Genomic DNA, 16,496 nt, shown 5'->3' on the forward strand with positions numbered 1-16,496 from the left:
CGAGTTAATGGGTGCAGCACACCAACATGGCACATGTATACATATGTAACAAACCTTCACATTGTGCACATGTACCCTAAAATTTAAAGTGTAATAATAATAAAATTAAATTAAATTAAAGGAGAAACATATGAACTATAACAAACTGAGTTTTTTAACCACTTATCTAGTTGAGAGGCAGAGTTCGGTTTAGCTTCAAGTCCAAGGTTTCTCATTTACTGGTTATCACTGGCTAACGACAGCAGTTTAATTTCTCACTTTCCTAGTCTGTAAAACTGATATTACACATACCTACCCCCTACTTCACAGATATGTTTTGAAAATCAAATTAAAAAAAGATATAAATCACCAAGTACAGATGGCAGTCCTTAATAAATATTTGTTTAGTTCCCTTGGTTTAAGACCTTTAAAAAATATACTAAGGTCGGATGAAGAGAGAAAAAAAAAAAAAACGTCTTCTCGCTTCACAAAAAAACCTGTAAACTTTCATATACTATACAAATTAGAGGAGAATACATTATCTTCCATCAGGCCCCTCAGCTTGAATGCAACATACCAAGATTTAAGATATAACTTAAACAATGCTGCATTTCACTGAGATGATTTTGTTTAAATATTCACATAAATACCCTACTTATCATATTAACTCTTAATTAAGACAGCTAACCATAGTTTCTAGATTAAGTTGGTTGCATTTGAAAGCTAGAAGATGGAGAATTATTCAATCTTTGAGTCAAAAATGAACTGTTTGTGAATGACAAAAGATAAGGCATTGGGAAAGAAACTAAGGCTCATCTTTGGAACCAATAAATTTGCATTTAATAAAAGAGGTTTAAACTCCATTGAAATATAAGATGCTCAAAACCATTGCAGGCAATTGCTACCTCGATCCACTTTCTAACATTATACTTATCACCCCTTGCAGTAGCAGTTTAGGAGCTGGTCCTAGTCACCTGAGCTCCATGTAATATTAGTTGGTTAACCAAGTAATAAACAAAAAGGCAGGCCATTATAATAGAAAACATCTTATTTAAAAAAATTTAAGAGTATCCATTTGAAAATCAGATTTCACTATGGAAACATTAACTCTGAACTGAGCAACTATTTCTTTCTTCTTGAGTACTGTGGGTACAACCAAGATGTTTCTCTCATCCTTTTCATTTGTATGTCTCTTGGCTGCAAGTACAGATAGACTTGCTGATAGCAACAATCCTGTTAGATTTCTCATCTCCTATATCCAAATAGAAATAGGCTTTACATTACTTTTGCTGGCCCTTCGATGTGATTTTTCTTTCATGCAGTCATTCAACAAAATGTGATTGAACAACTAGGCCATGGGATACAGAGGTAAACAACTAGAATAGCAATCTGCACTAGGGATGCAGATTTAACAACTAGGCCACGGGATGCAGAAGTAAACAAGGCCCCAAATCACTGACCAGTAGAAAGCGGTAAGATAGTCACTGATAATTCAGTTTGTTAAGTGCTATAATAAAGATATGTCCAGTTTGTGATGCCATGGATATAAAAATGAAGAAATGACCCTTCCCTAGAAGAGCCTACATGGAATATGCTAAACATGAGTCAATCAATAGATATTGTACTGTAATTGTTGACTTGTCTGTCCCACGATCAATAGTCAGGGTAAGCTCCTTGAGTTCAGAAATCCTGATTTATCTCACTCTCATGTCCAGTACTTTCATGAAGTTCATCTACAAATATAGCAAAATGCACTTTCTTGAAAATCTCCTTAGTAGCTTTATTGAGGTATCATTGACATAAAAAATTTATATATTTAAGGCATAACGATGTTTTGATATATATATACACTATAAAATGATGTCACTCAAGCTAATTAACATATCCATCACCTCTACATAGTTACCATTTGTGTTTGTGTCTGTTGAGAAGATTTAAGACCTGTCTTCTTAGCAAATATTAATTATACAACACAGTTTATTAACTATCATCACCATGTTGTACACTAGATGTCCAGAAGTTATTCATCTTTCATAGCTGAAACTTTGTATCCTTTGATCAATATCACCCCATTTCCTTCTCCTCTCAATCCCTGGCAACCACCATCCTACTTCTATGAGTTTGACTATTTGAGATTCTCATATGAGTGAGATCATGAAGTATTTTTCAGTGTCTTGCTTATTTTGCTTAGCAAAATGCCATAAAACTCCATCCATGTAGTCATAAATGGCAGGATTTCCTTCTTTTATTAAGGCAGAATAGTATTCCTGTGTATATATATACTACATTTTACTTTCCATTCATCCATTGGTGGACACTTAGGTTAATTCCATATCTTGGCTATTGTAATACTGTAATGAACACAGTAATATGGCTATCTCTTTACAATTCTGATTTCAATTCCTTGTGAAATTATTGGATCACATGATAGTTCTATTTTTAATTTTTTGAGTCACCTTCATACTGATTTCCATAATGGCTATGGAAAAACACTTGTTATCTTTTGTCTTTTTGATAGTAGCCATTCTAACCTGTGGGAGGTGATATCTCATTGTGGTTTTGATTTGCATTTCCCCTGATAATTAGAGATGTTGAGCAAGTTTTCGTATTCCTGTTGGCCTTTTGAATTCCTTCTTTTGAGGTCCTTTGTCTATTTTTAAATTGCTATTTGTAATTTTGGTATTAAGGTGTATGAGTCCCTTATATATTTAGGATTTAACTCCTTATTGAATATATGGTTTGCAAATCTTTTTTCCTCATTCTGAATATTGTCTTTACATTTTGTTGATTGTTTGCTATACAGAAGCTTTTGAGTCGGGTGTAGCCTCAACTGTTCATTTTTGCTTTTGTTGTCTGTCCTTTTGTTATCATATCCAAAAATACTATTGCCAAGACCAATTTCAAGGAGATTTTCCTTATGCCTTCTTCTACGGTTTTGTTGTTTCAAGTTTTACATTTAAGTCAATCCATTTTGAGTTGATTTTGTATATGGTATAATGGTCCAATTTTATTTATTTTTTTGGCACTTGGATATACAGTTTGCCAAACATCATTTTTTTTTATTATACTTTACGTTTGGGATACATGTGCAGAATATGCAGGTTTGTTACATAGGTATACACATACTGTGGTGGTTTACTGGATCCATCAACCCGTCATCTACATTAGGTATTTCTTCTAATGCTATCCCTCCACATCCTCCACCCCCCGACAGGCCCTGGTGTGTGATGTTCCGCTTGCTGTGTCCATGTGTTCTCACTGTTCAACTCCCACATATGAGTGAGAACATGCAGTGTTTGGTTTTCTGTTCCTGTGTTAGTTTGTTGAGAATGATGGTTTCCAGTGTCATCCATGTCCCTGCAAGGACATGAACTCATCCTTTTTTATGGCTGCATAGTATTCCATGGTGTATATGTGCCACATTTTCTTTATACATTCTATCATTGATGGGCATTTGAGTTGGTTCCAAGTGTTTGCTATTGTGAACAGTGCTTCAGTAAACATACATGTGCCTGTGTCTTTATAGTAGAATGATTTATAATCCTTTGGGCCTATACCCAGTAATGGGATTGCTGGGTCAAATGGTATTTCTGGTTCTAGATCCTTGAGGAGTTGCCACACTGTCTTCCACAATGGTTGAACTAATTTACACTCCCACCAACAGTGTAAAAGCATTCCTATTTCTCTACATCCTCTCCAGCATCCGTTGTTTCCTGACTTTTTAATAATCGCCATTCTAACTGGCATGAGACGGTATCTCACTGTGGTTTTGATTTGCATTTCTCTAATCATCCATGTGATCGTGAGCTTTTATTCATGTTTGTTGGTCACATAAATGTCTTCTTTTGAGAAGTGTCTGTTCATATCCTTCGCCCACTTTTTGATGGGGTTTTGTTTTTTTCTTGTAATTTTGTTTAAGTTGCATAGATTCCGGATATTAGCCCTTTGTCAGATGGACAGATTGCGAAAGTTTTCTCCCATTCTGTAGGTTGTCTGTTCAGTTTGATGATAGTTGCTTTTATTGTGCAGAAGTTCTTTGGTTTAATTAGATCCCATTGTATATTTTGGCTTTTGTTGCCATTGCTTTTGGGGTTTTAGTCATGAAGTATTTGCCCAGGCCTATGTCCTGAATGGTATTGCCTAGGTTTTCTTCTAGGGTTTTTATGGCTTTAGGTCTTACGTTTAAGTCTTTAATCCATCTTGAGTTAATTTTTGTATAAGGTATAAGGAAGGGGTCCAGTTTCAGTTTTCTGCATATGGTAGCCAGTTTTTCCAACACCATTTATTAAATAGGGAATCATTTCCCCATTTCTTGTTTTTGTCAGGTTTTCAAAGATCAGATGGTTGTAGATATGTGGCATTATTTCTGAGGCCTCTGTTCTGTTCCATTGGTCTATATATCTGTTTTGGTACCAGTACCATGCTGTTTTCGTTACTGTAGCCTTGTAGTATAGTTTGAAGTCAGGTAGCAGGATCCCTCCAGCTTTGTTCTTTTTGCTTAGGATTATCTTGGCTATGCAGGCTTTTTTGGTTCCATATGAAATTTAAAGTAGTTTTTTCTAATTCAGTGAAGAAAGTCAATGGTAGCTTGATGGGGATAGCATTGAATCTACAAATTACTTTGGGCAGTATACTCATTTTTACTATATTGATTCTTCCTATCCATGAGCATGGAATGTTTTTCCATTTGTTTATGTCCTCTCTTATTTCCCTGAGCAGTGGTTTGTAGTTCTTCTTAAAGAGGGCCTTCACATTTCTTGTAAGTTGTATTCCTAGGTATTCAATTGTCTTTGTAGCAATTGTGAATGGGAGTTCACTCATGATTTGGCTCTGTTTGTCTATTATTGGTACATAGGAATGCTTATGATTTTTGCACATTGATTTTGTATCCTGACACTGTGCTTAAGTTGCTTATCAGCTTAAGGAAATTTTGGGCTGAGACGATAGGGTTTTCTAAATATACAATCATGTCATCTGCAAACAGAGACAATTTGACTTCCTCTCTTCCTATTTGAATACTCTTTATTTCTTTCTCTTGCCTGATTGCCATGGCCAGAACTTCCAACACTGTGTTGAATAGGAGTGGTGAGAGAGGGCATCCTTGCCTTGTGCTGGTTTTCAAAGGGAATGCTTCCAGCTTTTGCCCATTCAGTGTGATATTGGCTGTGGGTTTGTCATTAATAGCTCTTATTATTTTGAGATACATCCCATCAATACTTAGTTTATTGAGAGTTTTTAGCAAGAAGCGGTGCTGAATTTTATCAAAGGCCTTTTCTGTATCTATTGAGATAATCGTGGTTTTTGTCATTGTTTCTGTTTCTGTGATGGATTACGTTGATTGATTTGCATATGTTTTTATGGTATGTTTTTATGTTTAACGTAATTGATTTGCATATATTGAAGGTGACTTGATCATGGTGGATAAGCTTTTTGATGTGCTGCTGGATTCGATTTACCAGTTTATTTAGGATATTGGCCTGAAATTTTTTTTTCTGTTGTGTCTCTGCCAGGTTTTCATATCAGGATGATGCTGGACTCATAAAATGAGTTATAGAGAAGTCCCTCTTTTTCTCTTGTTTGGAATAGTTTCAGAGGTAATGGTACCAGCTCCTCTTTGTACCTCTGGTAGAATTCAGCTGTGAATCAGTCTGGACCTGGGCTTTCTTTCTGGTTAGTAGGCTATTAATTGTTGCCTCAATTTCAGAACTTGTTATTGGTCTATTCAGGGATTTGATTTCTTTCTGGGTTAGTCTTGGGTGTGTGTCTCTGTCTAGGAATTTATCCATTTCTCCTAGATTTTGTAGTTTATTTGCATAGAGGTGTTTATAGTATTCTCTGATGGTATTTGTATTTCTGTGAGAACAGTGGTGACATCCACTTTATCATTTTTTATTGTGTCTGTTTGATTCTTCTCTCTTTTCTTCTTTGTCTGGCCAGCCTTCTGTCTATTTTGCTGATCTTTTCAATAATCCAGTTCCTGGATTCATTGATTTTTTTGAAGGGTTTTTCATGTCTCTCTCCATTCAGTTCTGCTCTGATCTTATTTCTTGTCTTCTGCTAGCTTTTGAATTTGTTTGCTCTTGGTTCCCTAGTTCTTTTAATTGTGATGTTAGGGTGTCAACTTTAGATCTTTCCCACTTTCACCTGTGGACATTAAGTGCTATACATTTCCCTGTAAACACTGTTTTAGCTGTGTCCCAGAGATTCTGGTATGTTGTGTCTTTGTTCTTACTGGTTTTAAAGAACTTATTATTTCTGCCGTTATGTCCTTATTTACCCAGTAATCATTCAGGAGTAGGTTTTTCGTTTTTCCACATAGTTGTGCAGTTTTGAGTGAGTTTCTTAACACTGAGTTCTAATTTGATTGCACTGTGGTCTGAGAGAATGTTTCTTATTATTTCCACTATTTTGCATTTGCTGAGGAGTGTTTTACTTCCAATTATGTGGTCAATTTTAGAATAAGTGTGATGTGGTGCTGAGAAGAATGTATATTACGTTGATTTAGGTGGAGAATTGTGTAGACGTATATTAGGTCGGCTTGGTCCAGAGCTGAATTCAAGTCCTGAATATCTTTGTTAGCTTTGTGTCTCATTGATCTGACTAATATTGACAGTGGGGTGTTAAAGTCTTCCACTATTATTCTGTGGGAGTTTAATTCTCTTTGTGGGTCTCTAAGAACTTGCTTTATGAATCTCGGTGCTCCTGTATTGGGTGCATATATATTTAAGATAGTTAACTCTTCTTGTTGCATTGATCCCTTTACCATTATGTGATGCCCTTCTTTGTCTTTTTTGATCTCTGTTGGTTTAAAGTCTGTTTTATCAGAGACTAGGATTGCAAACCTTGCTTGTTTCTGCTTTCCATTTGCTTGGTAAATCTTCCTCCATCCCTTTATTTTGAGCCTACGTGTGTCTTTGCATGTGAGATGGGTCTCCTGAATACAGCACACCAATGTGTCTTGACTCTTTATCCAATTTGCCAGTCTGTGTCTTTTAATTGTGGCATTTAGTCATTTACATAACTCCATATGTAGAGAGAGAGACAGAGACAGAGTCAAATACAGGATAACATAACACTGTAATGATGGTGTGCAGATTACCCATAATCCTAAAAGCTAAAAAGACAAAAGCATTAAGAATTATAACCACAAAAATTAGATAACATATTCACCATATAAAAAGCAGTAAACTCTGACTTCAAGAACACAAAGTTGGCCAGGCACGGGTGGCTCACATCTGCAATCCCAGCACATCGGGAGGCCAAGGCAGGAGGATTGCTTGAGCTCAGGAATTTGAGACCAGCCTGGGCAACATTGTGAAATCCCCTCTCTACAAAAAATACAAAAATTTTTCAGGTGTGGTGGCATGCACCTGTAGTCCCAGCTACTTGGGTGGCTGGGTCAAATGGTATTTCTAGTTCTAGATCCTTGAGGAATTGCCACACTGTCTTCCACAATGGTTGAACTAGTTTACAGTCCCACCAACAGTGTAAAAGTGTTCCTATTTCTCCACATGCTCTCCAGCACCTGTTGTTTCTTGACTTTTTAATGATCGCCATTTTAACTGGTGTGAGGTGGTTTTGATTTGCATTTCTCTGATGGCCAGTGATGATGAGCATTTTTTCATATGTCTGTTGGCTGCATAAATATCTTCTTTTGAGAAGTGTCTGTTCATATCCTTCACCCACTTTTTGATGGGGTTGTTTTTTTCTTGTAAATTTGTTTAAGTTCTTTGTAGATTCTGGATACTAGCCTTTTGTCAGATGGGTAGATTGCAAAAATTTTCTCCCATTTTGTAGGTTGCCTTTTCACTTTGATGGTAGTTTCTTTTGCTGTGCAGAAGCTCTTTAGTTTAATGAGATCCTATTTGTCAATTTTGGCTTTTGTTGCCATTGCTTTTTGTGTTTTAGACATGAAGTCCTTGCCCATGCCTATGTCCTGAATGGTATTGGCTAGGTTTTCTTCTAGGGTTTTTATGGTTTTAGGTCTAACATTTAAGTCTTTAATCCATCTTGAATTAAATTTTGTATAAGGTGTAAAGAAGCGATCCAGTTTCAGCTTTCTATATATGGCTAGCCACTATTCCCAGCACCGTTTATTAAATAGGGACTCATATATATATATATATATATATACACACACACACATATATTCTATTATAATCTATTATGTATATATTCACATTTAATTATATAATCTATTATATATATACTTACATTTATCAGTAAGATTTATGCATTTGTATGCTATTATGTTTCTATTTAGCATGTTTTCTATTCCATTGGAAATAGAAAATATTCTATTCCATTGGAAAATATTTTAAAATTATTTCTTGTAATGGAGGGTTACTGGTGACCAACTCCTTCGGAGTTTATCTGGGAAATACTTTGTTCTTTTCATGTTTAAAGGACAGTTTTGCAGGGGATAGTTTTTTGTTTGTTTTCTTTTTCCTTTTAGTGCTTTGATTATATAAACCTATTCTCCTGGCCGCAAGGTTTGTTGAGAAATGAACTGATGGTCATATAGAGCTTCCCTTGTATGTGACAAATTGTTTTTCTCATAATGTTTTTAACATTCTTTGTCTCTGATTTTTGATAGTTTAATTATAATGTCTCTCAGTGTAGATTTATGTTCAACCTATTCAGGGTTTTATGGGTGTTTTGAGTCTGGATGTCTACTTCTTTTCCCAGATTTTGGAAATTTTCAGTTATTATATCTTTAAATAAGCTTTCCTCCTTGTTTTCATTTTCCCCTCTGGAATTCTCATTATGTATATACTGATTTACTTGATAATGTGTTACATAAATCCCCTATGCTTTCTTCACTCTTTTTCATTCCTCTTTTTTCTCCTGCAACTGGGTAGTTTCAAATAACCTGTCTTTGAGTACACTCTTTTCTTTTGCTTAATTGAATCTAATGTTGAAACTTTCTAATGTTTTCAGCTCAACTGTTAAATTCTTCAGCTCCAGAAATTGTTTCTTTTTTTATTTCAATAGGTTTTTGGGAGAATGGGTGGTGTTTGGTTACATGAATAAGTTCTTTAGTGGTGATTTCTGAGATTTTGGGGTACCTGTCATCCAAGCAGTGTACATTGTACCCAATGTATAGTCTTTTATCCCTTACCCCCCACCCCAATATTTCCCCTGAAACCAGTCCATTGTATCATTCTTATGACTGGGTAGTATTCCATACACACATACCACATTTTCTTTATCCACTTGTTGATTAATGGGCATTTGGGCTGGTTCCATATTTCTGCAATTGCAAATTGTGCTGCTTTAAACATCTGTGTGCAGGTACATTTTTCATATTATTACTTCTTTTCCTCTGGGTAGATACCCAGAATTGGGATTGCTGGATCAAATGGCAGATCTATTTTTAATTCTTTAAGAAATCTCCACACTGTTTTCCATAATGGTTGTACTAGTTTACATTCCCATTAACAGTGTTAAAGTGTTCCCTTTTCACCACATCCATGCCAACATCTATTATTTTTTCATTATGGTCATTCTTGCAGGAATGATGTAGTATTATTGCATTGTGGTTTTGATTTGCATTTCCCTGATAATTAGTGATGTGCATTTTTTCATGTTTGTTGGCCATTTGTATATTTTCTTTTGACAATTGTCTATTCATGTCCCTAGCCCACTTTTTGATGGGATTGTTTGTTCCGTTCTTGCTGATTTGGTTGAGTTCCTTATAGATTCTGGATATTAGTCCTTTGTTGGATATATAGATTGCAAAGATTTTCTCCCACTCTGTGAGTTGTTTACTCTGATGAGTATTTCTTTTGCTGTGCAGAAGCTTTTTAGTTTAACTAAGTCCCATCTATTTATCTTTGTTTTCGTTGCATTTGTTTTTGGGTTCTTGGTCATGAGGTCTTTGCCTAAGCCAATGTCTAGAAGTGGTTTTCCAATGCTCTCTTCTAGAATTTTTATAGCTTCACGTCTAAGACTTAAGTCTTTGATCAATCTTGCATTTATTTTTCTGTAAGGTAAGAGATGAGGATCCAGTTTTATTCTTCTACATGTGGCTTGCCAAGTATCCCAGCATCATTTGTTGAATAGGGTGTCCTTTCCCCACTTTATGTTTTTGCTTGCTTTGTCCTTCTTCGTCTTTACTGTTGCTTTAAGGTTTGTGTGATATGAGTAGCTACTCCTGCTCACTTTTGGTGTCCATTTGCATGAAATATGTTTTTCCTCCCCTTTACCTTATGTGAGTCTCTTGAGGACAGCATATACTGGTTGGTGAGTTCTTATCCATTCTACCATTCGGTATCTTTTCAGTGGAGCATTTAGGCCATTTACACTTAAAGTTAGTATTGATAAGTGAGGTATTATTCTAGTCATCATGCTATTTCTTGCCTGAATATTATGTTGTTTTCATTGTGTTACTGTTTTATAGATCCTGTGAGATTTATGCTTTAAAGATATTCTATTTTGGTGCATTTCAAGGATTTGTTTCAAGATTTAGAGCTCCTTTTATCAGTTCTCGTAGTGCTGGCTTGGTAGTGGCAAATTCTCTCAGCATTTTCTTGTATGAAAATGACTATTTTTCCTTCATTTATGAAGCTTAGTTTCACTGGATACAAGATTCTTGGCTGATAATTGTTTTGTTTCAGGAGGTTAAAGAGAGGACCCCAATCCCTTCTAGCTTGTAGGGTTTCTCCCAAGAAATCTGCTATTAATCTGATAGGTTTGCTTTATAGGTTACCTGATGTATTTGCCTCATAGCTCTTAAGATTTTTTCCTTAGTTTTGCCTTTAGATAACCTGATGAGTATGTGCCTAGGCAATGATCTTTCCGTGATTCATTTGCCAAGTGTTCTTTGGGCTTCTTGTATTTGAATGCCTAGATCTCTAAAAAGGCTGGGGGAGTTTTCCTCAATTATTCCCTCAAACATGTTTTCCAAACATTTAGATTTATCTTCTTCTTCAGGAAAACCAAATATTCTTAGGTTTGGTCATTTAATGTAATCCCAAACTTCTTGGAGGCTTTCTTCATTCTTTTTTAAATTCTTTTTTCTTTGTGTTTGTCAGATTGGGTTAATTTGAAAGTCTTGTCTACAAGCTCTAAAGTTCTTTCTCCTATTTGTTTGATTCTATTGCTAAGACTTTCCAGTGCATTTTGCGTTTCTCTTAAGTGTGTCCTTGATTTCCAGAAATTGTGACTCTTTTTAGTTTATGCTATCTATTTCATTGGAAATTTTTCCCTTTGTATCTTGTATCAATTTTTTTTTAAGTTGGACTTCACCTTTCTCTTGTGTTGATTGGCTTAATAATTGACCTTCTGAATTTTTTTTTTTTTTTGAGATGGAATCTAGCTCTGTTGCCCAGGCTGGAGTACAGTGGTGCAATTTTGGCTCACTGCAAGCTCCGCCTCCTGGGTTCACACCATTTTCCTGTCTCAGCCTTCCCAGTAGCTGGGGCTACAGGTGCCCACCACCATGCCCAGCTAATTTTTTTTGTATTTTTAGTAGAGACGGGGTTTCACCGTGTTAGCCAGGATGCTCTCGATCTCCTGACCTCATGATCCGCCTGCCTCAGCCTCCCAAAGTGCTGAGATTACAGGCGCGAGCCACCGCGCTAGGCCCTAAGTTCTTTTTCTGGCAATTTAGAGGTTTTGTCTTGGTTTGGAGCCATCGATGGAGAGCTAGTGTGATCTTTTGGGGGTGTTAAAGAAACTTGTTTCATCATATTTCCAGAACTGTTTTTCTGATTCCTTCTCATTTGGGTAGACTATGTAAGAGGGAAGATCTGGGACTTAAGGGCTGCTGTTCAGATTTTGTCCCACAGGGGTGCACCTTTGATGTGATGCTCCCCCCTTTCCCCTACGGATGGGGCATCCTGAGAACCCAACTGTAGTGATTGTTACTTCTCTTCTGGATCTAACCACCCAGCAGAGCTACCAGCCTCCAGGCTGGTACTGTTGAATGTCTGCAAAGAATCCTGTGATGTGATCCATCTTCAGGTCTCTCGGCCATGGATACCAGCAGCTACTTCAGTGGAGGTAGCAGGGGAGTGAAGTAGACCCTGTGAGGGTCCTTGGTTGTATTTTTGTTAAGTTCACTGCTTTTGTGTTGGCCTCCAGCCAGGAGGTGGCACTTTCAAAAGCCTATCAGCTGGGGTTGTATGGGGAGGATCAGGTGGTAGGCGGGGCCATAGAGCTCCCAGGAGATTATGTCCCTTGTCTTTGGCTACCGGGGTGGGTAGAGAAAGATCATCAGGTGTGGGCAGGGTTAGGCTGTCTGAGTTCAGACTCTCCTTGGGCTGGGCTTGCTGCAGCTGCTGTGGGGGATGGGGTGTGGTTCCCAGGCCAATGAAGTTATGTTCCCAGGGGGAATATGGCTATCTCTGCTGCATCACACAGGGCATCAGGGAAGTGGGGGAAGGTCGGCAGCCACAGGCCTCAACCAGCTCCCACACGGCCCGCAGATCAAAAGGCTGGTCTCATTCCCACCATGCCCACCTGCCCCCCTCACCCAGTAGCACCGAGTTTATTTCCAGGCAGCTGGTGAGCAGGGCTGAGAACTTGCCCCAGGCTACAAGCATCACAACTGAGAAAGCAAGCAGACTCACAGTTCCTTGGCTGTCACAGGGAGCCTGCAGTGGAAGTCCACTTCCTTCAAAGGGTCTGTGGATTCTCTAGGCTTTCCTGGTATGTTCCTGTAGTAGTTCTAAGAGCAAGAGTCCATGCCGTGGGTCTCCACACACTGCTCTACCTGTCGAAGTGGAAGCTCCAAGTTAGTCCTGCCTCCTAGCCACCATTTTCCCCCATTGCTTCTTTTTTTATGTTTACGGGTTTTTTGAATCTCTTTGTTGAAGTTGTCATTTTGTCCCCATTTTCCTAATTTTGTTATATTGTTTACCTGTGTTGTCTTGCAGCTCACCAAGCTTCTAAAGGAAAATTATTTGGTAGCTAACTCATGAATACCCATTTCTTTGGGGTCAGTTACTATAAGTTTGTGTTCCTTTGATGGTGTCATAGTTTTCTGAATTTTCATCCTTCTTTTATCTTTGCATTGGTGTCAGTGCATTTGAAGCAGCACTTACCTCTTCCAGACCACCTTTGGTAAGAAAAGTTCTTCACTGACAGGGGGAGCAGAAGTATGCTGTGACACGGAGTCTAGTGGCATGTGAGGTGCCAACTGCTGTAAGCTGTCACAGCTCTGTGTCCAGGAGGGACAGGAGTGGTGGCACAGGAGCTGAAGTAGCCAGGGTCCACAACATTTGGCAACTATTTAGTCCTCAGCTGTGAATGCGGTGGGGGTTTTGTGGTGCCCACGAGGGCTGCTGGGGTCCTTAGTGGTGCCACTGGGTATAGCAGCAAGTGCACCTGCAAAGATAATGCCAAAGTTGGCAGTAAAGACTGGGGAGAGCTAGGGGTGCACACAACAGGAGGGTTGGTGGCAAGTGTGCCTGTGGCACTAATAACCAAGACCAGCAGCAGGTGTATATGTGGTGGCAAGAGGTGGCCATGGGCAGGCATATGTGCAGCAGTGCAAACCACCAGTGAGTATGTGCCCGCAACAACCAAAGCCAATAGCAGGCATACGTGCAGTGGTGAGAGCTGGGTAAGGGCATGCACGCAGTGGTGCAAATAAGCAGTGCTTGCATGCACTGTGATTAACAGCCAGGGCCAGTTGTGTGCATGCACATGCCCATGAGAATTGGTCACAGATGAATGTGGTGGTTAAAACTGGGTCTAGTGGGTCAGTGCCAACTGCAGGCATGCATGCAGTGACTGCACTGGTTCCCAGGGTTTGGGTGCCCACAGAGGCACTGGCTGGGGCAACTCCACTGGAGGTAAAAATAGCCTAGTCAGCTGGCGTCCATGAAGGAGAAAGCCAGGAGTCCATCTGCGGTGAAAGCCATGGGAATTCCAAGCCAACTGGGAGGTCCTCATTGGAGAGGGGTGCTGGGGTCATCTGAAGACCAGGCCGCTATGAACCATGGTATCCCCTGCCACATAGCTGACACAATGCCCTCTGTCCTTCTTTATTCCTAGCTGCTTCCAGATATCTCAGCTATGCCAGTCTTCCCAGGGATTTGAGTGGGATAAAACCAATGTGGATCTTTTGGGCAGTACCCACAAAGTCTGAAGAGGCTGGACACTCACCTTGCTCTCATTTTCACCTGAGGGTAACACTTGGTAATGAGCTGTGCCGGCCTGGCGGATGACATAAAGATAAAATGAGACTTCTTCATACCCATTCTGTGTGGTTTTTCTTGTTTTTGTTGTTGTTGTTTTGGTTTGGTTTTGCTTTGCTTTTTTGCTCTACTATGCTTCCGCAGCTTCTTATCTGGACACCAAAGCCCTCCCACAGCTATTTCCATTCCTGGATGTCTATCAAATTGTTGTTCGTGGGGTTGAGGGCCAGAGTCTCCTACTCTACCATCTTGTTGATAACATTCCCTTCTTGAATATCGTATATGTTTTTCCCCTCAAAAGCAGAAGTAATTTGGTAATGAGAGTAATGTTAATTTACCGTTAAGTAATGTTAATGTTAAGTAACTTTACTAACTTTTAGAGAACAGTGTATCAGCTGATATCTGTTCTGTGTTAGCTTATTTCCTTCTTACTTCACAAACCTTAGTAAGTGGATTTTCTAAGGCTTATGCTATCCAAGACAGCTAGAAAAAGTATCAACTGATTTCAATTATTATCCCTCAATTAAATGCCAGTCTCTCCCCAACCCCCATATACACACACAAACTCTGATTGAGAACTGTGTTTTTGTTTATCTCTGGGTTATCATTCAATGTCTTGCAGATTGCCTGGAATATTTTGTGAATGGGTGAATAGTCACAAGTACTGATTATCTGAGGAAACATCATATAATTAAACTCAAAGTATATCATTCAGTGATAATAAACACATAAACTTTAACAAAATTTTGGATTTTCTCTCTTACCTCTTCATTTTGTACATTGAAACTACAGCTAGTTAGGAGGATTTCTTCCTTAATTATTATTATTTTGAGCTCTGTCACCCAGGCTGAAGTGCAGTGGCACAACCTTGGCTCACTGCAGCCTCCAACTCCCAAATTCAAGTGGTTTTCCTACCTCATCCTCCCGAGTAGCTGGGTCTACAGGTGCATGCCATTACGCCTGGCTGATTTTTGTATTTTCAGTAGAGACAGGGTTTCACCATGTTGGCCAGGCTGGTCTCAAATACCTGACTTCAGATGATCTGTCCACCTCGGCCACCCAAAGTGCTGGGATTACAGGCGTGAGCCACTGCATCCGGCTGTCTATCTTATTTTTAAAAGGGCTGCCCTCAAACTATCTCACTACCACCAGAGCCTCCTTAATTAGCAAAACATTCAATTACTTGAGGTCCAGCGCTCTCAGGGTGCCTATTATGGTCACATATAAAGTAGGACAAAAAGTAGAACTTTCATTTTTTATCTGACTTCGTTATTTTTATCTGACTTCAAAATGTGTTTTGTATTATTGAGTTCTCCCAAGTTCTAGATCTTTATTCTTAACTGACTCTGGATATTTTAAACTCCACCTCCACCCTTGTAAAATCTGATCAATATTTAGTTTATTCCACCTTGTTTTCCTATTCTCAAAAGTCCTTTCAATCTTTCAACATTCAGGTCAATGGTCACCTCTTCTAATGCTGCTCTAGACATTTTTGTAGTTCTCTTACTGCATTAGTCATATTCTACCATAGCATTTGCAACCTTGCACACCACTTCTAGCTAAAGCACTTGGAGGAGTTTCCTGAACAATCATGCTCCCTCCCATTTTCATGCCTCTGCATGTTCTGTTTCATCAAGCTAGAAGGCCTTTATCCCCATTCTTGCATTTTCATACCATAGAAGTTACCAAACCACTGCAAATGTTTAAATACACTGTTTTTGTTTTCATACTTTTAAAGATACATTTTTATATACCCTCTATTTCTAACATAGCTCCTAATATATATGTGATGAATATATTGATGAGGCTTGAATGCATAACTTGCCTAAGATCCTAAGGTAAGATAAAGATCAACACAGTTGATCTTTGTAAAATGTCACGTTCACTTTGAAAAACAATTTGGTAGTTCTTCAAAATGTTGAACGTAGTTTCCATAGGACCCAGCAAGTCAACTCCTAGATGTATACTCAAGGGAAATAAAATCATATGTCCACACAAAAAATCTGTATACAAGTGTTCAGAGCAGCATTTCAGAATACCTAAAAAGTGGAAACAACCAAAATATCTACCAACTGAATGGATAAACAAAATGTGGTATATTCATATGATGGATTATTATTTAGTAATAAAAAGGAATGAAGTATTCATACATGTTACAACATGCATGAACTCTCAAAATATTTTGCTAAGTGAAAGAAGCCAGATACAATAGGTCACATGTTGTATGATTCCATTTATATGAAATGTCCAGAATAGGTATGGAGACAAAAAGCATATAGTGGTTTCCAGGAGTTGTGGAGAGGAGGTAGTGGGAAGTGATCACTGATGGTTACAGGATTTCTTTTGGGAGTTATAAAATATTCTATAATT

At 38.4% G+C, this 16,496-nt stretch overlaps 1 long non-coding RNA gene across 2 annotated transcripts in view; it reads right to left on the reverse strand.

The window, feature by feature from the left end:
- LOC116473132 (uncharacterized) overlaps nt 1-16,095 on the reverse strand; it is an 81,653-nt gene extending 65,558 nt beyond the window's left edge. The window contains exons 1-3 of one of the 2 annotated variants that reach the window (XR_004249250.2): nt 14,095-16,095; nt 13,029-13,311; nt 12,555-12,697 (exon numbers count right to left, since the gene is read on the reverse strand). This is a non-coding gene — a long non-coding RNA (uncharacterized LOC116473132). Of the gene's footprint in view, nt 1-12,554; nt 12,698-13,028 lie in introns of both variants that reach the window. The other variant, XR_009214580.1, reaches the window with a different exon arrangement.
- Between the last annotated feature and the right edge of the window lie 401 nt (nt 16,096-16,496).

This window comes from Hylobates moloch, unplaced genomic scaffold (assembly GCF_009828535.3).
Source record: "Hylobates moloch isolate HMO894 unplaced genomic scaffold, HMol_V3 SCAFFOLD_8, whole genome shotgun sequence".
Classification (NCBI taxonomy): domain Eukaryota; kingdom Metazoa; phylum Chordata; class Mammalia; order Primates; family Hylobatidae; genus Hylobates; species Hylobates moloch.